We start from the raw sequence: 25403 nt of genomic DNA on the forward strand, positions 1-25403 counted from the left end.
CACACACACACACACACACACACACACACACACACACACACTCACAGAGTCCCAGTTTGTCCTCCCAAGCCCCCAAATATTAAGAACTGGACACCAAGCGTCTTCCAAGGTAGCCTTCCCGATGTAAGACCTTGAGTGGCTTCCCATGTTAGTGCCTCACCCACCACTCCAGAGAGGAGAAGGTACAGTCAGGCCCAGAGCCTGAGGCAGGACTAGTGGAGGCCAAGATGTGACCAGACTTAAGCAAGGGCTGGTGGGGGGCTGGGGACCCCTCTGAGACCCAGCTGCTCACCCTCAGGGTCTCTCAGGCAGGCAGCAGGGCCTCAAAGTCCTCTCGGGCACTCCCTGCCCTTTGCAACATCAGTCTCCCCTGGCAATAAGGGTGGGCCTGCCCAGCCACCAGCCATGCAGCCCCCTCAGTCACACTGGTAACAAAGGAGTTCTACCTCGTGCTGGGGTTAAAATCAGGAAACTGTCTCCTGCTTATCAGGTTTCTGATCTCTTCTGGATATAGTGCCGTGGTATAATAAGAAATAAAATTAAGAGAGGGGCTCGATATTGAGTTATGTGACAATGCCTGATGATTTAATCAATCTTGTCCATGTGATAAAACCTCCATAAAAGCCCCTAAACTAAAGGGTTCAGCAAGCTCAGTGTTAGAGAACACATTGATGTGCTGGGAGGGGGGTGTGCCTGGACAGGGCATGGAGGATCCACGCCACCACCCACCCACACCTGCCCTATGCATCTCTTCCATGGGGCTGTTCCTAAGTTTTTCCTTTACAATGAACAAGTAATAGCAAGAAAAGCACTTTCCTGAATTTTGAGAGTAGTCCCTGTGAATTATTGAACCTGAGTAGTGTTTTGGTAGCCTCCAAATTTATAGCTGGCATATTAGAAGTGTGAGTGATTCCTGGGACTTATGTCCAGCATCTGAAGTGAGCACAGTCTTGTGGCTCTGAGCCCTCAGACTGTAGAGTCTGTGTTAACTCTAATTAGTGTCAGAATTGAATTGAATCATTGGACACACAGTTGGTGTCGGAGAATTGAAAACTGTTGTTTGGAACAACACCAAACAAGCACAAAGGAAGAGAAAGTGCTGTGTCCTCTCTGAGAATGCCAGTGTTCCTTGTCATTCTCTAAGCCTGTTTCCAAGGGAGTGCACAGTACCTTCTGCTTGACTTTGGAAGGCGGTCTTGCCTACCCCATCATTACAGGGCTCAGCCATGTCCAGAAAGCTATATCCCACCTCTTCCAGCTTCTCACATGTGCTCCACCCACATCTCCAAGTCCCCAGGTCCAGAGCCTCTTCTGATGGTGCCCTGTGCCCCAGCCTTATCACACCTCCTGCTGCATCTCCCTGGCAGCCCTCCCTTCCATTTCTGTGCTGGGGCAATTCACTGCAAATTCATCCTGACCACAAGCATGGGCAGCAAGGGGACAGGCCTGGAGCAGAAATGAAACCCCAAGCCTGAAGTTGATCTGCCAAGGAGGTTACATCTACAGGGAAGTAAACAGGAGCAGATTCCAGCCAGCTCCAATGAAAGAGAATGGAGAGATGGCTTACCCCCTCCCCTCTCCCTGAGCAAAATCACTCAGTGTTCCTTTGAAGAGCCCAAGGTCACATCCAAAGTGCTTCTAGTTATCAGTGTGTAACTCCCATTCCCAGCCCTTGGCAGGGACCTCAGTTTGCGTGGGATGGGGGAAGAGACAGAGTAAATCAAAGCGTTTGAGGGGAAGGAGAATTGTAACAACATAAAAGCAAGATTCGAGCCAGCATGATCTAGGGTAGAGGCTGAACTTTGCTACTAACTGTGTAAACATAATCAAGTCACCTACTTGATTTCACAGATTCTCCTTAAAATAGAGGCAACATAAAATTCTTATTTTGAGGATAAAGTGAGGAGACCCCAAGAGAGACCCTTGTAAATGTGATAACACACAATGACAGGAAAGGCAAGATCAGCAGGGGAAGGCTGAGGCCACCCAATACCCAGGGCCACCCCAGACCCATAGGACTCCAGCTGGCCCTGCCCTTCTTGTGGTGACGCCAGGGGTAGCCAAAGATGCCAGTCTGAAGCAGTGGCCAGAGGGAGCTGGGAGAGGAAACTGGAAATGAAACAGAACAAAAAATTGAAAACAACGCAAATAGAGAAGAAAGACGTGAGATTACAGAGGCATCTTGTGTTCACTGAAGTGATAAGCCTTCAGCCAAAGAGAAGGGGATGCAGCCCAGTGATACTGAGACCTGGTGTCAGACGCCTGACCATCTGTAGAGCGGGGATAAAATACACATTTAAAATGTGTTTTCAGGCTTGCCTGGTGGCGCAGTGGTTGAGAGTCCGCCTGCCGATGCAGGGGGCGCGGGTTCGTGCCCCGGTCCAGGAAGATCCCACATGCCGCGGAGCGGCTGGGCCTGTGAGCCATGGTCGCTGAGCCTGCACGTCCGGAGCCTGTGTTCCGTAGCTGGAGAGGCCACAACAGTGAGAGGCCTGCGTACCGCAAAAAAAAAAAAAATAAATAAAAAGTGTTTTCTCCCCCATCAGCTAGTCCCTTACACAGGGAAGGCAGGCTTGAAGACACGTTTTCAATCTTTCCAATCTCTTTCAATTCAAGAGAATGAAAGTTTTTGTTTTGACAAGCAGAAAGAGGGCAAAATAGTCCCTGGAACTCACAATCATCTAGTATTTGAAAATGTCAGAAACAGCTTGTTTTTGTCTGAAATGACATAGCTGCTCCTACAGGTCTGTCCTCCTGTATGTTCCGTTCCTTTCACTCTGGGAACAAAACAAATGATGTGATCAATAGTTGACAGTTTTCTGCAGAGCATTCTGTGTGCTGGGTACAAACAGAGTGGCTCTCACAACTCATCCCAGGTTCTCTATAATTGATTCTGGACAACTGGAAACATGTTCAAGGGCATGCTGATTTCATCAAGGTTTTCTCACAACCAAGCAGCATGTGTGAGACAAACATTCGGAAAACAGACCCCAGGGAAGGCTGAAGAGGGCCAGAGAGCACCCCAAAGGTGCTGCATGTGGGGGGCTCGGGGATGCCACTGCTGAGTCAGGCGGCACTGGGCAGGATCCCAAAGTGTGCATCCCTTAGAAATCAGATGCAGACAACATATGTAACAATGAAGGTAGGTTTCACAATATAGTGATGTCGCTCTCTAAATAAAGCTGTGGTTCTCCAACTGAGGTACACAACTAACCCTCTGGGGTGGTGGTTAAAATGCAGATTCTCATGCCCCTCCCCCAGAGGTGACTCTGGATTGGGAACACACTCAATTAATTCTTACCTCTCCCACAGACTAACTTGTTACTTTGTCACCTTTGTGTGCCTGAGGTTACCTAAGTTAGGGGCCTCATCTAGACCCCGGGAATACTAATGGCTTTTTTATTAGTTTTTAAGGGGCTGTAATAGTTCAGCGATGTAGTGTCATGTGTCTGGCACACAGAAAGTGCTCAGAATACATTGCTTTTGATAATATGATAAGGCATCATGTGCTTCTCAGATTCCATGGAATTCTTTGTTCTAAGTATCCATCCTTCTCCATTGTCACCCTGATTCTTGGATCGGTCCAATACACAGACTCGGGGAAGGAATCTTGTTGAATCAGTGTCCTTGCAGGTTCTGTCTCTTAGCAACAGACCAGGCTTTTGCTCCTCCACCAGTCACAGCTGAGTGACCAAGACCTAACCTGCCCTTTGCCTGCAGGCCACAGCCAGGGGTGTGTTCTAGGATGGGACAACAGGGGCCCCTCTTCAATACAGTTATTTAATTGAGCCTGTATTTGCAAACAACCCTTTTCACCCTCACTGAGTCAAACCGGAAAGGCATTTGTAAAATGGCATTAGGAAGCATGCATCTCAGGAAGGGCCTGAGGACCACACGGGATAGCTCTGAACCATGACAGTACAGGTGGCACAGGTGGCTCAGGTATGGGATGGAAGGCTCCCCTCTGGCCTCTGCCACTACTTCCCTTCAAAGCTGCATGCCTCCCTGCAGCCTACCAGAGGGCAGGTACAGAGGATCCTTTCTCATGGCACCTGGTCTTCCAAAGCCTGGTCGATGAACCAGGCGTATCGGGGGTAACCTGCCCCTCATTTCAGGCAGCCATGAAACTAGCTTCCAGCTCCTTTGGAGTCAGGGGTCCTGAGGTCCCTGGGAATTCTGAGCATGGACAGAGTGTGGAATGCATCCAACACCCCAAGGCAGAATGGCACGGGAGCATTGGGGAGGCACTCAATATCTGGTGTCTCCTCGGTCCCATCTCATCTCTGCTGTGTCCCCTCCCAAGGAGAGAGGTTAGCACCCATCCAGGGGCACAAGTCGCTGCCCCTGAGCCCTCTCAGATGCTGATCACAACCATCTCTCACAGGGCAAGTAGCTGTATGAGTCCAGGTTGGGCAAGTAGCTGGGAAAGCCCTGAAGGCCTTGGGAAGCAGCTGACATATCCTAATGCCCCTCCCCCTTTCTGCAGAACTGCTGCTCCCCCCACTCTGCCTAGCACAGTGTCACTGTTCTCTTTACAAGATAAACCACTGCTAAGCAGCTCCTAACTATAGCCGCAATCTTCTCTCTCCTGAGCAGAAAATTCCACAAGGATATTCTGTGTCTTACAGCCCTCCATCTGAGACTCCATACCAGTCAGGGTAGGAGTCCTGTTCATGCCTCCTGTTTCCCCAAGTCAGCCACTGTGGCCATGGACAGAGGCACTGGGCAGTCATCCCAGCCCCAGGGCCCAACCCCAGCTCCCTTCTCTGCCCATGTGGGGTCAGGCCACCTTGACTGGCAGCTCTGCAGGAACCGCGTACGGTGTGAGGGTGGCACCCCCAAGAAAAACAGCAACAGGATGCTGTTGTTAGAGGTGCTGATACCACACACACATGTAAGCACTCACTCACACACATTCACACACACACATACACCTGCAGTCACACTCACTCTGATACACGCACACAATACACAGTTATACACATGAACTCACGCACATATACACTGATAGTCACACAAGCACACATGTTTACATACACACACCCTCATACATACACATGCCCTCACACACGTTTACACAGATAGTTGCACAAATACATGTATACACACATACAGACTCCTATACGATCACACACAACCTACCCTCACAGATACACACACACACATACACACTGACACATATACACTTGTGCACACACTCTTATGCTCACACACTTACACACTCATACACACTCACCCTCTGATATCTCCCAGATGCAGGTCCTCGTGGTAGCACTTGTGACTAGAAGTGGGGGGAGGAGGGCCACAGAGTAGTACCCAGCCCATCAGGATGATGGAGGCTCCCCATATTTCTAAGAAACAGAAACAGAACCAGAGAGGAGGGATGGGTCCCACCTGCTTTGTCTCAGGAGATGAGAAGAAGCACACAAGGGACTATTGAAAATCCCAGTTGGAAGACAGCAGGAGTCGGGGGTCGAGGCCCAACTCTGAGGTCAGCTTGGTCTAAGTGTGGACGAAGCAGCCACGAGGGCTCGTTTTCTGCAGGGGGATTTTTTCTTCCCCATGGGGCAGGGTGCGAATGTGAATCATTAATTGAGGAAGCGGCCCCTGGAGGGGCAGGGGATTGAAGACAGACTAGGGGATGGGAAGAAAACAGGGAGCAGGCTTGTTAAATTTTCAGGGTTTTGCAAGCCAGTTGTTAAGGTCAGCTATTATTAAAAATTGTGATATCAACATGCAATTACATAAACTGTATCAAAACAAAGGCACTGCTAACACTCCTGGCTCCCTATTTTAGCACGTTTTCCTATCAGCCAGCTCCCGAGGCTGCCGATCCCCTAGGGTGACGCTGACACAGCTGCCGCCTCCAATTCAGCCAGGGTGGGAGCATTTGCATCGTGGGGACCAGCAAAGGCTACGAATGCAGATACTTGTGCTTTTCTGGAGAGCCAGGTATTAAGGCTTTATCAGTGCATGCCTGGTTGGACTGTTCATTATTGAGTAGGTTACCTGGGGAACCCTCTGGGGAACCCTCTAAAACACCTGCCTCTCAGTCATTCCAACCCAAGCAATTGTCCACCGGATCCTGTCACTCATTGCCTAAAGCCAGTTCCCAGTATATGGGGGGGGGGCATTACTAATTCCAGGGCGCTTCCGGCCCTCTTCTTGCAGGGGCTCAGCTCCCCAGCATCCAGAGAAAGTCAAGCCTGAGATAGGGGCTGTGAGCAGGGCACCGACAGCTTCCGCTCTCTCTCAATGCTCCTTTTTATCCTTTCTGCATTCCTCCTTCTACCTGACATCGTAAACATGTACGATTTGCCTACTCATAAGTCAGCCGGGTCCACTCACCTCTTAACTCATACCTTGCAACACCCTGGTCGGCTGGCCTGGCTGCCTCCCGGCCCGGCTGATTCCAGCACAGCCCTTTTCATGGAGGGAAATGTGTGCCCTCTGGTCCCAGAAAAGGAAGACATCACATTGTGTAGGTGGGATGGGAAGAATAAAGCTCTGGATCCACCGAGTGGTTTATAGATCACAGTAGACCTGAGCGCAGAAAAGCCAGTTCTTTCTACTACTTTCTATCCTTTCATGCTATAATGCTCTACAGCTCAGCATGCTCCAGGGCCTCTGCCTTTGAACACACTCCTGTAGTCAGCAGACAGCAGACACCATGAGGAAAGACTGTGTGGGAAGAGGAGGGGGGGACATTCCTGGCAGCTCCTGGCCCTTCGCAGCCCATCCCCATCTCAGGACCTGGGGACCCAGCCGTCGACTAAGTCTGACAACTCAGACTCAGTAGAGATCGAGTGTGTGCTCTTTGAATGTATTTCCCTCTCATCCAAAAGCATGAGTTTCAGATAATTTCCTGACTTATCCATGACTTCCCTTGCAATCTTCCAGTGTACTGTGTTAGCGAGCCTATTCAGTTGACTAATTTCCTTTTTTGTGAAGAAATACAGTACCCTGAAAAGAAATAAAAGGATGAAGTGGTTGACTCAGAATGACCCCACTTGGGCTTTCTTTCAGTGTGACCGTAGGTAGCACTTAGAGAAAATAAAGCTGTTGGACATCTTTGTATTTGTATTTCAGACTTGGGTTCTCAGCTCTCCAGGCAGAGGAATGAGTCACAATGACAAATTAATCACATGTGAATGCCTAAAACCCAACTCCCAATTCAAAAACACAAGCTGCCGTGAAACTATCATTATGTGCTGCAAACCCAAACAAGCCTGAACTCCATAACCTGTTCCCTGGGCAGGTGCAAGTGTCAGCCAAAAAGTGCCAGGGAGCTAGCCTGTCAGAATGTGACCTCTGTGAGTTCACACACACCCGGGCTACTGTAACAGCGGCGACAACAGAGCCTGTCTCTGTGGTTCTCTTGCTCTACCACACCCAACGTGCATTAAATCACTGTTGCTGATCAGGCCTCTATAGGGGTGGAGGTGAATGTCTCCATGGCCATTTTACAGATAGGAAAACAGAGGGAGAGTAATCTGAGCATCGATTGTTGATTGTGTTAGAATGATTAGAAATTGGGACTGGTACACCCCATGCCTAGACTCAGCAGTAGTTCAAAATATTTGGGGAGTAAAACTTGTTACTCAATTTCATGTGAGAAGCCAGTGCTTGATTTGTATAAGGACTGTCATACATGTATTACTCCCATCAAACTCCTTTTCATCTCTGACTTCAGATTGCAAGAGGTCAGATATCTGTTTACGAGCTATGTCTACCTTTTTTTTATATAACTGTGATATAGTGAAATCTATAATAAATTTTACTTACTTAAAAGACAAACAATCAGTAGCATAAGTTGTCTTTTCATTGAGACCATTTTTCTCATAAGTCATGCTATTGCTGTCAAATATATTAAGGCATTGTCTATACATCCATCTGGTAGGTTCTGATTTCCTCCTTTCTCCCACATCAAGATCAAAACTCTTCCATTTTAAACCTTTTTGTTTTTCCACTTTACCTTCCATTCTCTGGGCATGGTAGCAACCATCCTGATGAGCCAAATATCAGAAGCTTTCACCACATTTCCTGGGCATAACAGGAAGCCCAGAGATATGCATGACATTTCCCTGCTGAATTTCTTACCAATCAGCTTACTGGCACTTGAAATTCATTTCTCATTGATTTAGAAAAATAATGTGATATTTCCTGCACTTGAGTACAGTGGCGTATAACAGCTAGTATTAGATTGAACTCCATAAAACAGAAGTCATATGTCAGCAGCTTAAAGAAGATAGGGATTATTTTTATCCTGCAGAAACAAGTTTAAAGAAGCAGTCCCAGGCTCCTTCTAAAGTTCCAATTCACCATCCTTGGTGAGTGGCTTCCAACTTCAAGGCTACCTCCTGGTCCAATATGACGGCTGGAGTGTAGCCATCATATCTGCATTCCAAGCAGGAAGAAGGATAAAGGTGAAAGGGCCAGAAGGAGTATGCCAGTCACTCTTCCTTCCATTAAGGTGCTTTCCTGGAAGCCCCACCCATCATCTCCTGCTTAAATCTCAGTGTCTAGAATTCAGGCACAGCCACACCAACTTACAGTGGAGGCTGAGAAATTTGTATTTTATAGCTGGACTTACTGTTATTCCCAGGAAAAAAAGGGTTCTGTGGCTAAGGAAGAAAAGAGAGGTGAGTATTGACTGGGTAAATTGTAATCTGCCACATAAAGTAAAATTAATGATTAATATATGTACTTACCCTCAAATTTTTGCTTACAATTTTTTAGATACCTGAAAGTCTATTTTCCTCAGATTCAAAACTCCTGACTTAGAGACTGATAGTTCTTCATTACCTTTCTTGTATTGTTATTTCAAAACCCCTTCATTACGGTGGTATTATAAAAAATAATCATAATATTTACTTAGCAGTTGACTGGTGGAACTGACAAACAACTCTTCTAAAATATCCCCAGGACTCTATGTGCTTCTCAGTAAAATGAAGTTGCATTTAACTAGCACAGAGCCAGCCACGGAGGACAAGATCAAGACATATTTTGCACCAAATACATAAAAGAAGCTATTTTTCATTCCTAACATTCTTCAAAAGGGTGTGCTGCTCTTCTACTTAAACCATAATAGGAGTAAAATTTTGATCCACAAATAGAATAGAATAGAAAGAGAAAAAGAAGAAAGGTTTTGATGAAGCATTTGGATGAGGTTTATTTATTTATTTATTTATTTGCGGCACGCAGGCCTATCACTGTTGTGGCCTCTCCCGTTGTGGAGCACAGGCTCCAGACGCACAGGCCCAGCGGCCATGGCTCACAGGCCCAGCCGCTCAGTGGCATGTGGGATCCTCCCTGACTGGGGCACGAACCTGTGTCCCCTGCATCGGCAGGCGGACTCTCAACCACTGCGCCACCAGGGAAGCCCCTTGGATGAGATTTTGAAGCGAAAACAAGAGAGAAGAAAAGGGTGACAGAGGATGCTTTTGCCCAAATGAATTTTTGGAAGTGAAGTTAATTTAACTGTCACAGATGTAGCACAAGGGGAAATAGGAACTAATATATTATGCCCCTGAGGGGGAAGGGAGGACGTGGGAGGACTTTCAGGCAGGATGCCTATGGAAACCAGAAGGTGGTGTGAACCACCAGGAAGATTTGGCTGCCCTCCCAGGTGAGAGGGCAGCATTAGGGCAGGAGAAAGGAAAAGCCACAATCTCCTCCCAAGTGCAGAAAGGAAGAACCAAGATGTGTTTATATCTGACCAAATGACTTTTGTTAATATACACCTTTTGCATTAATTTTCAGGCATCTCATCTACTTATGAAAATTTCCAAAAAGATTGAGGGTAGTGATATTCCTGCCCATTGGGCAATCCTCTCTCTACTCACAGAAGAGTGACAATAGCTTCCTTGTCATTGGGGCCATGAGAGGCATTTCCTACCCATGCCCCATCACCATCAAATCTTTCAGTGAGAGCCATCTGTGAGAAGGCATGGGCATCTATTCCCATGCCAAACACAAGCAGGTGTGTGTGGGGAGACTGAAGCCTCGCCATGGAGAGACACCATCAGCTCTCATCCCACTAAGCCCTTCGCCTGAACCCACACTTCCTCTTCCCTTGTCAGGAGAAATTTTGACTATGAAAGTGTGTTTTGGGATCTATGATCTTTGCCCCACTGTCTCCTTCTAAGTCTTTTTGTTGGGATAACTCTCTACTCTGATGGAAACACTTTATTATCATCAGCACAAAATAGGAAAGCAGAAGCATGATTATATCAAGACTAAACAGGAACATCTAAAAAAAAATGCTGAAGGGTCAGGAAGGACAAACTTCAGTTTGCCCTCATTGTAAAAAGAACAGGTTGAAATTCACAGTCAGACACAGGGTGGAAAGGGTTACCTGGAGCACGCCCACCCCTAACTTTTGCTGGACGCCCTGAACAAAAGTACAAATGGAGGCCCATGTATAATAGGTTAAATATTTTACAGTTATCAATTAAGCTTACAAACTGTTGAATAGAATATGCTCTATTCTTCCACCTTGACAAATGTACGTCCATAATGACTTGGAAGGCCAGACTGGAATCTAGACTTCTCTTTTTCCTTGGAGACATTGACGTGAGAAGACCCAGCTTCTAGCCCTAGAGCACGATCATGGCCCTCCTTTCCCCTTGGCTGGCTCTGTCCCCAACCCTTAGGGCCTCCCATGCACGTCTACACAGCCTCACACCCATACTCTGTCCACCCCCTCCAGCATCCCTTGACCACCTTTAGGTCTGGGCTAGAGACCCTGGTGGTGAGGTTCACCCTCAGGAGGATGATGTAGGGTGGGGCCTGGGAGCAGGCTGAAGTCTGTTGGGGGCAGGAAGAATACTCTAGAAGGTGATGCAGCCTCTGGGCAGTCTTGTACCCTTGGCTCAGTGGACCTCTCATCCCATGGGTAGGACCCAGAGCAAAGTTTTTTCTTTCCCAGGTAAGGTGTGGTAGAGCCCTGCCAGATAGAAGAATTGCAAGAAAGTCTGCGGATAGTTCCCTGAACTGTAATACATGCAAAAAGCAAGTTCAGTAAGCTCACATATATTACCAAGGGTTGGGGGAATCCAGGAAAACCTCCATAAAAGCAATTTAGTTAGGTCTTAAAGGATGGCTAGACATGAGAAGGAAGACAGAGTCTCCCAGGCAAGATAGAATTTGAGCAGTCTGTTCAGAATAGGCAAGGTCAGAAAGGAACTCAAAGTTTGGAGTACAAGATGGTAAAGAAAGGATGGAAAAGGTGCCTTGATTGCTCGACTAGGAGAGTGTTATGAGCTGAACCCCATCCCCCCCAAAATATACATTGAAGTCCTAACCCCCAGTATGTCAGAACATGACCTTACTTGGAATTAGGGTCTTTGCCAATGTAGTCAATTTAAGATGAGACCATTAGGATGGGCCCTAATTCAACATTACTGATGTCCTTATACAAAAGGTAAATTTGGGCACAGAGACAGACACACACAGAAAGAGAAGTCTATGAGATACTGAAGGCAGAGATCAGGGTGATGCTGCTAAAACCAAAGAACAACAAAATTCACCAGCAAACCACCAGGAGCTGGGAGAGAGGCCTGGAAAGGATTTTCCCTCACAGCCTCAGAAAAACCAAAACTGCTGACATCTTGATCTTGGACTTCCAGCTTCTATAACAGTAAACCTCTGTTATTTAAGCCACACAGTCTGTGGTTACAGAGCCTGAGCAAACTCAGAGAGGGAGTTTGCCTATGTTCTGCAGAGGGTGGAGAGCCATGGGATATTTTGGAGCCAAGACGTAACATGATCAAAGCAATGTTATCGGAAGATTAATGTAGCAGGTGTGAAACGTGGCAGGTGATAGAAGGAGCATGACTGGTGTTCGCAATGGCGTTCGGCTGCTCTCTTAGCAGCCAGCTGTGGGCAGGTTCTTCAGTCCTTGCAGGCTGATGAATGTGCATGCCAGCCGTGGGCAGTATGGTTCCCGTCTGCTTGTTGTTCTCTATCATGACTGTAAGCTCCCTAGGACTGGCAGAGCTGGCATTGATGATTTGTACAGCAAGATGAGAAGGGCTCACCTCACCCAGGCAAGACAGCCATCCATCTGCTCAGCCTATACATCATCCTCTCCGTGGATTTGGTGATAAGGAGTGGTCCAAACCCACCCATTAAGCCAGCCACTGAAGAGGGTCCCATAACTTCAGTGGGGGGGTCCCATGACTTTAATGGCACAGAATCTGGGGCTACTTTATTGCAAGGTTAGTGAAATGAGAACAGACATAGGGAAGAGGAGGGACCCATCCACAATCATATTTTACCTGAATTTGCATGGTCACAGGCTTACCACAAGGGCTTAATTTAACTTGTTTCCATCCAATAACCAAATTACTTGTGTTGACTCTAGGCTCCTATTGGAAAGTCAATTTTGTTCTCTGTCCTCACACGAGCTTGGACCTACCAGAGACTTCAAGAGAGGAGGGTACCTAAGGGCAGATGGTAGTGTAAGGAGAGAGTTTGCAGTGTTCTCTAAAAGATAGGAGATAAATTTCACAGCAAAAGCAACATTAACATTTGTGGCCTCCTCCCCTAAAAGCCCCCTGACCTCTTTGACTGTCTTATGCATCTGACACAGCAGAGATTAGGCTATGCCATGACAATGCACAACTGAAAATCTCAGTGCTTGGAACATCCAAGGTTTAGTTTCTGCCTATTGACATAGATAGCTCAGAGCAGCAAGGCTCTCTGCTCATCTCTGATGCTCAGAGGCCAGGCCCCTGGGGCAGCTACCAACTTAAAAGCTGTCTGGTACCACATGGAAGGTCAAAGAGCTCTGTGAAGCCTTGAATTGAAAATCAAATATTCAGCATGGAGTTGATGTGGTTCACTCAGCTTCTAACTCATGACCCACCTAGACCTAATGAAGCCAGAAGAAAGGGCTGTTCTATTCTTGGACATGGAGTTGAGGACAGCAAGGCTTGTTGGTCAGCATTGGTAACTATCCCATCCCCATAATCCCGCAACTCAGTGTTATCCTCCCATTTCACAGATAAGCCTCAGAGAAGCTGCATGACTTGCCCAAGCTTACACAGTGAAGATTGTAACTCAAGCTAATGGATTCCAAAGATTATGTCTTTTCACTCTCATTTGCCTGTTTAGCATTCTCCCTCTCCCTGTCTCAATCTCTCCCTCTCCCCCACCATCACACACACACACACACACATACACACACACACACACACACACACACTTCATACACATATCTCTTCACCTCTACCTCCTTTTATTTTTCGGCTTTGAAAAAATGAGTGCTTGGTACAAACAGGATTCCTGAGCTATAGATAGCCCTCATTCAACTGGAGGTCGTTCTGCACTCAGATGTTCATCTTTACAAATTGAAACTGAACGCAAAATACTCAGAACTCAGTTCAAAGTGCTGTCAACATAAGAATAAATAAAAAGACTAATTTTTGCCCCATGTCTACGACTGCCATTATTTTGCATAACATCAAAATATTTAAGAGGGAAAGTAGGAAAAAGCTTAACTCTTGTAAGAATTCACTCCACAAACAGTGAGAATTTGGAGATTTGTTCTTTGCCTTTGGAATTTAAAGGGCAATGTTCTCATTCCCTACATCACTGTGGTATTCCAGCGATGTATCAAAGCTAAGGCTTCCGTAGACATGAGCGGCTTTAATTGCAAGGATTTCAACTGTTTTAACAAATAGTTACAGATGATAAAAATGCCAGCTGGGCTGTGAGATACTAGTAGCGTTTGTGCTTTAATGTGTAAAACTATTATAGCTCTATCGTCAAGGCACCAAAAGCAATGAGGGAGGATGACTCAGAAAATAAATATTCTGAATAATCCTGACATCAGAGACAGCTGACAGGAAAATGTCTTTGATTACAGGAGACACTTTGGGAAAGTATCAGTTGTTGTCAACTCTTGCCAGAATTGCAAGTGACCTTGAAAAGACCAATTTTGGTGGAGCTGTGTGAGGGGAAAGAAAATTGCAGTGAGTTGATGAGAGAAAGTCTCTTATGAAGTGGGGCTGTGAAATGACAAGGAGAATTGGAGAAATAATGAAAGGAATGTGGTATTGAGAAAGGAGTTTTTTTGAATGGGTAACATTAGACCTTCTATTTTACCACTTCAAGTGAAATGTGGAAGACTCACTCCCATTTAGATCCTTTTACGTTCTCTGTTTTTATCTTTGTCATGAGTATCATATGGTGTTATAATGTTTGCTTCACTCATCAAATACGATTTTAAAAACTCATGAGATCATGAACATGAGACCTGTCTCTATTTATTTAACGTTATTTAATAGAATTTTCTGGTTGTCTCCATAAAGTTCTTGCATATTTTTGCTAGATTTATTTTTCATTGCCACACTAAATGACATTTTTAAGTATATTTTATAATCATTTGTAGCTGAATATTAAAGGTAGATGATTTCTGGGTATTCATTTGTATCTAGCATCCTTGCTGAACCCTCTTATAAAAGTTATAAAAATGTATCTCCAGATAGATTCTCTTCAGTTCATTTGTAATCACATCATCCATGAAAAGTGAGAGTTTTATATTTTTTTCTTTCCAATCCTATACTCTGATCTATTCTTCCTGTCTTAAGGAACTGAATAGAACCTCCAGGACCATAACAAATAAAAGCAATGATAATGGACATTCTTGTCTTATTTATGATTTTAAAGGGACTGTTGTTGGTATTTCACCCCTAAGTATATTTCCTAGAGATTTCTGATAGACACACTTTATCAAGTTAAGGAAGTTCCCTTCTACTCTTAGTTTGACAAGATTTATCGTAAATGAATGTTGAATTATATAGAAAAGAAGGGGAAAAACTCATGAGCAAAAGTACAGTCTAGTTTGTGTGCCCATATTTCTGCTCTTTCCACTTTTCCTTCCACCATCCTGATGCTCCAAGATTCTTTCTTTCAGCGTCTCCTTTCTGTTTGAAGAAATTTTCAGTGTATGTCCTCTAGAGACAAATTCTTTCAGGTCTCTTTTATGATTAGGAAAAGGTCTTTTTTTCTCTTCATTCCTAAAGGATAGTTTTGTTGGATTTAGACTTCACAGTTGACAGTTCTTTTCTCTCAACCCTTGAAAAATATTGTGGCTCATCCTTCTGGCCTCTATGGTTTCCGATGAGAAACCCACTGTCATTTGAATCAGTGTTACCCTGTAGGGAATGTGTCATTTTTCTGTGTGTGTGTGTGTTTAGATTTTAGAAGTTTAATTATGATGTGTCTTGGCATGGGCTTCTTTGTGCTTATCCTATCTGGGATTTGTTCAGCTTCATGAATCTATAGGTTTGTGTCTTTTGCCAAATGTTGGGTGTTTTAAGCCACTATTTCTTAGAGTATCCTTTCACTTTCATGCTCTCCTCTCCTTCTTGGACTCCAGTAATATGAATGTTGGATCTTTGTTATGTAGTCCTACAGGTCATTGAGGCTCTGTTCCTTTTTTCTCAATCTATTTTTTTTCTGTTGTTCAGATGGGGTAAATTCTATTGATCTGTTTTCAAGCCAGTTGCCTGCACACTGGTAAACTGCTGATGAAAGAAACTAAATAAGATTGATTCATAGGATTAATGTCTATTTGGGGTCTGTAGCCATGATTTAAAATGAAACCAGTAAGTTCAGTTGAATAATAGTTTTTGCATCAAGTTCTGCTTGGACACAGATGGGAAGAAGAATGATATTTAAGTTGAAGCAGATCAGGGTTTTGGCAGGTAACTGTAATGAGGGACAGGATACCAAGAGAGTTGATTGTAATAAGAACTCATGGAGGGAGGTGAAGAGATCATTGAATGGATGGTCTTGGTGGAGGTCAACTGTCTTGCAACTAAAAAAATAGGAGTCATTGTTCATGTTTTGGGATGCTCAGAGTTAAGATTTTATATAATGGTTAGCATACCTTTCAGGATATGATGGAGGATTGACTGGCTGAAGTGAGGGAGAGGAGAAAGTAGATGAAGGTGAAAAAGTAACAGAAGGGTGATATATGGTGATGTATGGGCCATCCAGAAGATGATCTATTTATTGTCCAAACAAAACATTTTTGAGGAGACTCTTGAGAGGTGTCAATGCTAATTATTCAAGAACAGTAGATCTAAATTGGGGCTGTTCCAGAGAAACCAAGATATATGACCACCTTAGTCACCCATAAGGTTGGTGACCCCACTGTGAATGGTCACTGGAATACAGTAAGGTACAAAGCTGTGGCTGGGTCTCATGTCTTCAATGACTAGGGAGATAGTGGCAGTAAGCAATATTAGAGGATGGCAGAGACAGATGGAGTACATCCTTAAGAATCGAGGAGTTTTGGTTAGGAAGGAGGGAGAGGAAAGTTTGGGAGAAGCAATAAGAAGGAAGAGGAATCAACTCTACTTCCTGGTGTTAAGGGAGGCAGTACATGAGGAAAAAACCAGCATCATCTTGAGATGTCTGTAGTGAGGATGGTGTACCTGGAAGACGGGCAGATGTCCAAAGGTGAGAGCAAAGGTCAAAGGAGAGCTTGAGGGCACAGGGTCTAGCACATGGTGTGATGGGAGAGGAGGATGTACCATAGGGTCACATTGGCTCTTGCAAGGGCGTTAGGGATGGGGAGGTAAAGGATCCTTAGACATTGGATCTTTGGACACCTATCAGTGATAAAAGCAAACAGGGGTAAAGCATGATGAAAGAGAGGATCAATCCATTTGAAAGCTGAGCTCGATCATAAGGCCCCTCATTACAACTCATCACACTGAGGAGGGAGGGGTAAGGGCAGGGCAGGGGTGGGGAGGCGAAGTTCCCACCACAAGAGCCAGTGGTGGTGTGAAGACTTCAGATGGTGTGTGCAAAAATAATCCCTGCCTTGTTAGTGCTGTCTCTTGACCTGGCATTTCCCTTTACATTCTAAAGAAATGTTTCACTTCCCATTTTACCCTCTGAACTTATTTTGCTCTACATTTAAACGAGCTATTGTGTAAAACATATCCTCCTTTTCCTCAAGCTTCATTTTCCTAGAATTTGGACATTTAAGAATCATGTTATAGCAATTGAACCAAAAAACAAAATTTAAATAAGCCTATTGGATGACAATTGTCTGGTTTACTCAATAATCAATAAGCGTTCTGAGAAACCTTTACATTGCTCTCAGGCATAAGACCACTATGGAGAAACTGGGAAATGGGAAAGTGTTGATTAAAAAGAATTTAGCATCTTGGGCTGCATAATAAAAAGGAATATTGATGTTCTCCATCTTAGTGAGTTTTCCCAAGAGAAATCAGAAATTCTCTTACTGATTAAAGGTAAAAATTCCCAAGTCAAGTTTAAAGGGCCAATAAACAGGAAGCTAAGTTCTGCTGGTCCATATAACGTGAACAGGACGTAGTGGTTTGAAAGAAGGGGGTTCAGTTTCCAGGAAGTGAATATAAAATCCTTATCACTGATGTTCAGCCTATGTGTATGGCAGCCTCTCGTGCAGCGGTCACAAATGAACTTAGTTTATGACCCCATGTTGGTCTCAAAACGAATTATCTTCTAGCTGCTGATCCTTCTGGGTCACTGAGAAGAGTTATTAATAGATAGCTTCCAATCCTTCATCAGACTGTTTTTGCTCACACCACATCTGACACCAAATGTGTGAGGTTTTTTTCACACCAACAATCAGTTTTTTAGTCTCCAGTCACCCACTGGGTGTGGTAAAATTCAATTGAATTCTGATACTAACTACCCAGACTTAGCCTAGATCCCACAGGTGTAAGAGCCCACTCAGTCCTACAGGACTGTCCTCATTTCAGATGCCTGTCTCAAGTATTGGATGCCCCCATGTACGCACACTTCTGTCCAAGTTGACTGCAATGTCAGGCGTTCCCACAACTGCTCTCCCTTCAGGTTTGGTGATTGGCTAGAGTGGCTCACAGAACTCAGGAAAATAGTCTATTAGAAAGCGTACAACTCAGGAGCAGCCGGGTGAAGAGATGTGTGTGACAAGGTATGGGAGAAGGGAGGCAGAGCTCCTATACCCTCTCTGGGTGTACCACCCTTCCAGCACTTCCACACTTTCACCAACCCAGGAGCTCCCAAAACCCCATCATATAGGGGGTTTAATGGAGGTTTCATTACATAGGCATGATTTGTTAAGTCATTGGCCATTGATGATTAACTCAATCTCCACCTTCTTTACTTTCTCTGGAGGGGGGCCAGGGATTGGGACTGAAAGTTCCAACCCACTAATCAAGGCTTGGTCTTTCTGGAGAAGAGCCCTCATTTTTAAAGCTATCTTGAGGCCCCCAGCCACCAGTCTCCTCATTAACAAATAAGACACTCATCACTCTGGAGAGTCCAAGAGTTTTAGGAACCATGTGCCAGGAAGCAGAGGTAACAACCAAATATGTATTTCTTATTATGACACAATTTCCTAAACCCTGAGTGTTCTTCTGCTAACTATGTTTTAAAAAATTCAGAGAAACTGGAAAATGTGAAGAGTTAAATTTAAAAAGTTACTTTGGGAATTCCCTGGCAGTCTAGTGGTTAAGACTCTGCACTTCCACTGCAGGGGTCACAGGTTCAATCCCTAGCCAAGGAACTAAGATACCACAAGCCACACAATGTGGCCAAAAAGTAAATAAATAAATAAAAATAGAAAAAGAAAATTTTTAACTTATTTTGTCCAACTTTTATTTTTCTTTATGTTTATTTCAATTAAAAGACCCTCCATTATTGTTTTCACTTCCAGTCAACTCCAGGATTCAAATTGTTGAGACTGGCTTAGCCCATTCAATAAGAATCTCTATAGTATTTTTTATTATTTTTTTTTATTTTTTATTTTTTGCAGTACGCAGGCCTCTCACTGTTGTGTCCTCTCCCGTTGCAGAGCACAGACTCCAGATGTGCAGGCTCAGCGGCCATGGCTCACGGGCCCAGCTGCTCAGCGGCATGTGGGATCTTCCCGGACAGGGGCACAAACCCGTGTCCCCTGCATCAGCTGGCGGACTCTCAACCACTGCGCCACCAGGGAAGCCCTCTATAGTATTTTTAAAATACATGACTTACAAAATTAGTTGCCAACTTTTAAGAGCCAGAAAAATCTCACATTTAAAATATCCCAACATCTTTTTTCTCTTGGAAAGCTGTATAATTTGACAACTCTGTGCTTCCCATTCACGGAAGGCATGGACTCTCCTTGCCACCAGAGGCCTGCCAGTGCCTCATACCTCCTATCCCTGATCCGTCTTACTAATTTCTGTTGACAGATTGTCCCTGTAGACAGCTGAGTCAGTGACTACAGCTTGCAGATAACACTCATCTCTCCAAATGATTCAGTGTGTCTAACATATGTACCATTTTCATTCTAAGGTGCATGAGTGAGGTGGCAGTTCCTAAAGGTGACTAATATCTTGAGTATCCACTCCAATATCCACCTGTACCAAGGAGGTCCCAGGCCCTGGGGGTGCAGAGGTGAAATATACAGCCCCTACCCTTACTGTTTGCTGGAGAATAAACCCAACTTCTTTGTGGTCTCTGATTCTCAGTGTCTACCTGTGGCCCAATTTTTATGATAACATGAAATCCCATAGCCTGCATGTCTAATTTCCAGGGTTCCCCTCTTTATCATATAATCTAGCTACACTTTGCTTTATTCTGATTTTTATCTACTTACAGCTCTATTTCTATTGTATTTTATCTATACAACCCCTTTGCATAAGAAGGCAGGATATGAATAAATAAAATGTAAATAGACAATTCTAACATAGCCTGATAGCTGTCATGATAAATGTACAACCAGAGTGATTTCAGAATGCTGGGGACGTGAACTGAACTTAGGCTGGGGATGAGGGAATGATCTCCTAAAGGATTTGACTTACATGAAAAACTACATGTAAAGCGCCAGATCTTGATGAGAACTGTTGTGTTTCAGTAGCTGCAAGCACTTCTGTGTGGGTGATTGATAGAGTCAAGGTGTGCAAGTGGCAGAACTTGAGTCTGGAGAGGTGGGCAGAGGTCTGACCACAATGTCATCATTAGAGAATTTAGAGGTTTTCTAAGACCAAGAGGAGCCATGGAAAAATGCTAAGTAGAAGAGGGGCATCAGCAGATCTGCTTCTTGAAAATTCCTTGGTATGAAAGGCAAAAGGAAGGAAGTCATTTGGAAAAAGAGAGAAATTGATCAGCTCTTGCAAAATCACTTCCAAATTCATGTCATACTTCCACTCCAGGTAATGATGAGCTGCTTAATTGGGACCAGTACACACCCCACCCCAAGGAAGATACCCTGCGACCCTTGGGCATGCACACCAAGGGAGGGGCACTGAGTGTGTCTGCAGGGAGGTCACTATGATCAGCTCAAAACTAAGACCCTCCAAGTGTCCACCAAGTGAACAACGGGGAAAAGTGCTCCATATGTATGCCGTGGAGCACCGCACAGCACTGAACATGACCAATAACATGGATGAACCTCAAACTCATATTGGTAAATGACAAAGTAAAATAAAATAAAAATCACAGAATAGAAGGTACACACAGCTCACCCACAGGCAAGTCACACTCCACAGCTTAGAGATGTAGGTATTGGTGATAAAACTGGGGAGAAAAGCAAAGAGTGTTTCCCCTAACATGAGCTTAGTGGTTACCCCACGAGGAAGTAGGAAGGAGGACATGGATGTTATCCCAAAGAGACAATTCAGGGGCTTCTGGAATTCTAGAATGTTCTTTTCCTTGACCCAAATACTGGTTACATGGCTTTTTAAAAATATACTGTATATTTGAGTTTTATGCTATTTTCTTGTGTGTTGTATTTCACAGTTATTGTAAATGGTTTCTAAACATGGGTGGAGGCATGAACTAAGGTAGTGATTTATGAGGTAGAACTTGAGGGTTGGATGATTGATGGAAGGGGGAAACCAGGAGCAGGTAGCATCCAGGATGATCCTTAGATATCAGGTGAGATGTGACACCACTCGCCAACATGGGTTCCAGAAGGAACAGATCTAGTGGGCTTGGAAGAGAGGAGATAACTTAAATTTTAGACTCATTTAAATGAAGATGCTCAGATCCACCAATAAAGTGGATATTGGGCTAGGGCTCAAAATAAAAATATAGTTTGGAGTTTCCTATTCTAGAATCATCAGCATCAGCAATTAACTTAGGATATCAAGTAATGCAAATGTGTAAGTTTCTGTGTGTGTGCGCACGTGTGTGTGTAGATTAAGCAGAAAATAATATAGGCCTTTGGACAGCTTCTTGAATCTAAACTTCTAGTTTTAGTGAAATGGTGGGGATGGAAGCCTTGTATCAGAGCTATAAATAAATGATAAAAGTGAAAGAAGAAAGTGAAGCAGGTTGGCTTCTTTTGAAGAAGGTTTATAAAGGGAAAAAGGGAGCTCAGTTGTTCTCCATGGAGAGGCTTGTACTCACAGGGGGACTTCTTCCCTCGTGTCTGTTTGTCACTATGGTGGGTCCTCTTTCTATGAAGCAGAGGTGGTACTGACACAGCAATGTCTGCAAAAAGAGATGGGATACAGTACTCAACTGCTGGAACCTGTTTGGAATAGGAAGAGAAATATCCTCCCACAGCGAAGGGAAGGACAGCCAGCCATGAAATGGTGGATGCAAGGCAGGAAATGGAATCCAAAAGATTTCTGGTTTATTTTAGACTGCTATAAAAGCCCAGAACTTAGACGTTCCAGGAGGTAAAGTAAGTGACTTAAATGACCTCTCTCTATTTTACTCCCAATCTCAGGTCTGTGAGCTTCCAGCATTACAATTTATTCAGAATTTATGCTTTGTAAGGGGACCGAGTATCTGGGGAAAGAAACAGTGCAGCATCAACTGACCTCTTAACCAGTGTTTCTGTAATTCAGCTTAAGATTTGCAAAAAGCCACAGTTTGGTCAAAGAGCAAATATCCCTTGTAAAAGGCAGCAAGGTTCATGTTAAAAGATGAAACACTAAAGGAAGGAATGCCCAGAATTATACCTTCTTCTTTTCTTTTTTTTTTTTGAAAGTGGTCATGGTTCCAAGCTTTCCCTTGAAGACTATCCTCTGGTTAGTAGTTGGAACATACAGAAAAGGAATAGATAACCTGATGAGACTACAGAAAAAGAAAATAGATGCTTACTACTGTCTTATAACCACTGCTGTGTCAAACCCATTAGACTAGGTGAGTTGTAGTCACACAGCTTATCTACCTTTCAACTCTGACTGGGACAAAAATAAAATTCTGTTGTATCAACATTGCTACAGATACTAGAATTCCTCTCAGAAAACATGAGCAAACATACCTTGGAACAAATTTCTTATAACCTGCCATTTAATGTTACCAAAAGCACCTTGCAATACTTGATTGGCCTCAGATGAAGTGTGTTGCAAATAGGATACATAAATTTAACTATTAAAATCTCTATTGGATTTGGGACTAATATTTCATTGATCATCTGCCATGATTTGGAAAAACAAAAATAAAACACTCTAGTTCCAAATACAATTTAAAAGCCAAAATGGATCACATTTTCAAAAAGCATATCCGCTGGTAGAATTAAAGGTAATTTTAACTTTCTTCTTTATGCCCTTCTTTATTATTTGATTTTATTTTACAACACTCATGTTTTACGTGTATAATGCAAAGAAAGAAAATGAAACAGCTACAATAGACATGCTCTCGATTGCCTTCCAGTCAACCGTCTTGGAGATAAACTACACTGATGCTCCAAAATGACCACACACTTGTGTTCTAACCATCTGGGATGTTGAGATGCATCCAAATTGTTGGGCTCACACACACACATGGATTTAAGCAGCTAAATGGTTTGCTTAGTGTGAAGAATATCAGTACAGAGGTGTAATGGGTGTCAGGGAGAGCCATAGTCACAGAGAGAACCTCCTGCCAGCTGATGACAACAGATGAGTTGGCAGTAAAGGCAAAGTCACACTAAATGCCCTGATGGTCCTAGGATGATATTTCCAGGACATGCCACCTGCCTTTCAAACATCTGGCTGGGGAATAGAGGACACATATGTCACCGGAGATCATGTATGAACACATACAGCTTATATCCGTAAAGGACTATTCTAAGAGGGTTCACAGTCTGGCCACGTTTCCACATCAACACCCCATAAGCCCTCATTTTAGCCCTTACCATGAGTCAGCTGTGTTTTTGCCAAGCCTGTTTATGCCAGTTCTATTTGTTATCTTTATTAATTCAGATAAGCCAATCATAATGATAATATCAGTTGAGAGCTTACTGTGTGCCAAGCATAGCAAAACTCATTTAACTCTCTTAACAATTCAATCATTAAAATACTATTATTTTACTAATAGTAAAATATACTAGTAGAGGGATAATTTAGGAGTTTGGGATTAGCAGATACAAACTGTTATATATAAAATAAACAACTGTATAACACAGGGAACTATACTCAATGTCTTGTAGTAACCTATAATGAAAAAGAATATATATATATATATATATATGTATATGTATAACTGAATCACTGTGCTGTACACCAGAATCTAGCACAACATTGTAAATCAACTATACTTCATTTTTTTTTAAATGTAAAAGATTAACATCAAAGAGATGACATGTCATGTTGATAGTATGTATCCTTGGTGTGATGTGATGAGACTATCTCTTTTCCTCTGTGGTTTTCTATCCCCAAAACCATAATTCAAGTCTAATTATGAAAAAAAGATCAGACAAGTTGAAATTGAGGGATATTCCCCCAAATACCCGATCACTACTCTTCAAAACTGTTAAGTCATAAAAAAACAAGTTGAAAGTATGAGAAACTGCCACAGCCTATAGGAGCCTAAGAAAATATGCTGACCAAATGTAAGGTGGTAACTTGGATGGGATCCTGGAACAGAAAAAGAACATTTGGTATAAACAAATAGAATTGGAAAAGTGTACGGACTTGGGTAAATAATAATATATCAATATTGGTTTGAGTATTGTGACAAATGTACCATAATAATGTGAGATGTTAATAAAAGCAGACACTTGAGTATGGGGCATACTGGAACCCTCTGTACTATCCTCAAAATTGTTCTGTAAATCTAAAACTATTCTAAAATTAAAAGTTTATTTAAAAAATACTATTATTACTTCAATTTTTTTCAAAAGTAGTACAGATAGATTCAGCCCAAATTCTAGTTTAGAACCCAAGCAGTCTGGTTTTGAGTTTTCTCACTTAAACACCAGCAAGAAAGGAGTCAAAACAGTTGGCCTGTGATGCATTTTTCTTTCAGTTACTGTGGGTGGAAGTGTGTTCCTAGAGGAAAGATAATAAAGCAAAACTCTGGACTTTCAGGTAAACACTCTCCAGACAGTCCCTGACTTATAATGTTTCCAACTACAATTTTTCAGCTTTACAAGTGATATGCATTCATTAGAAACCTTATTTTGAATTATGAATTTTTATCTTTTCCAGGACTAGCGATATGCAGGAAAATACTCTCCAGTGATGCTGAGCGGTGACAGCCAGCACAGCTCCCAGTCAGCCACGCGATCACAAGCTGAAACAATGAATCCATTCGCAACCATTCTGTACCCAGACTTCCATTGTTTTTCACTTTCAGTACAGTGTTCAATAAATCACATGAGCTATTCAACACTTTGTTATTAAATAGGCTTTGTGGTGGATGATTTTGCCCAATAGTAGGCTAATGTGTTCTGAGCACATTGAAGGTAGATGAGGCTAAGCTTGGATGCTCAGTAGGTTAGGAGTATTAAATGCATCTTCCACTTATGATATTTTCAACTTACAATGGGTCTATCAGGACGTAACCCCATCATAAGTGGAGGAAGATAATATTTGTATGGAGGAAAATCCCTGTGGACCACTTTGAGCAAGATGTCCGTGGATTACAATTGCTTGCCTGTGTAAACAATTTACATTTATGAAGCATGCTGCCGGAGAGATGTCACATAGGTATCTGACCCAAGACCGTCGGATGGAGTTGGGTTGTATCGACGGCCCCTGCTATGTGCCCTCTGTTTTACTTCTCAGCAGCTTCCTGCTATTTATCTTAGTCTTCTTCCCGTGCAGTTTAACAGTTTGGGAAACGCTGTACTTCACCATACACTGTGCCTTCCTACACTGCTGCCTCCTCAAACCTCGGCTGCCTTCACAGTCCTGACGTCCAATGCTTATGTCTCAAGTCTGTGAGATTTCTAAACTCTCTGCTGGTTTCTCCCATGCCATACCAAGAGTTGGAAGATGCTCCAGGGTAACAAGCAGTGGAAAATTGCCTCACTTAACTGCATTTGTCTTCTGGCCAGGATTTTGGCCCTAGAATATGGTTCACTTGAGGTGCCTTCCTGACTCTCCCATGCATTCAACAGACTTACATTTTATCTGGTTTTTCAGTGGTTCTTAGCAAGAACACTGGTGTACTCCAAACTATCCCATTGTATCCAGGAGTTGAACTTC

Source organism: Monodon monoceros, unplaced genomic scaffold, assembly GCF_005190385.1.
Source record: "Monodon monoceros isolate NGI ecotype Baffin Bay Population unplaced genomic scaffold, NGI_Narwhal_1 Super_Scaffold_5, whole genome shotgun sequence".
NCBI lineage: Eukaryota > Metazoa > Chordata > Mammalia > Artiodactyla > Monodontidae > Monodon > Monodon monoceros.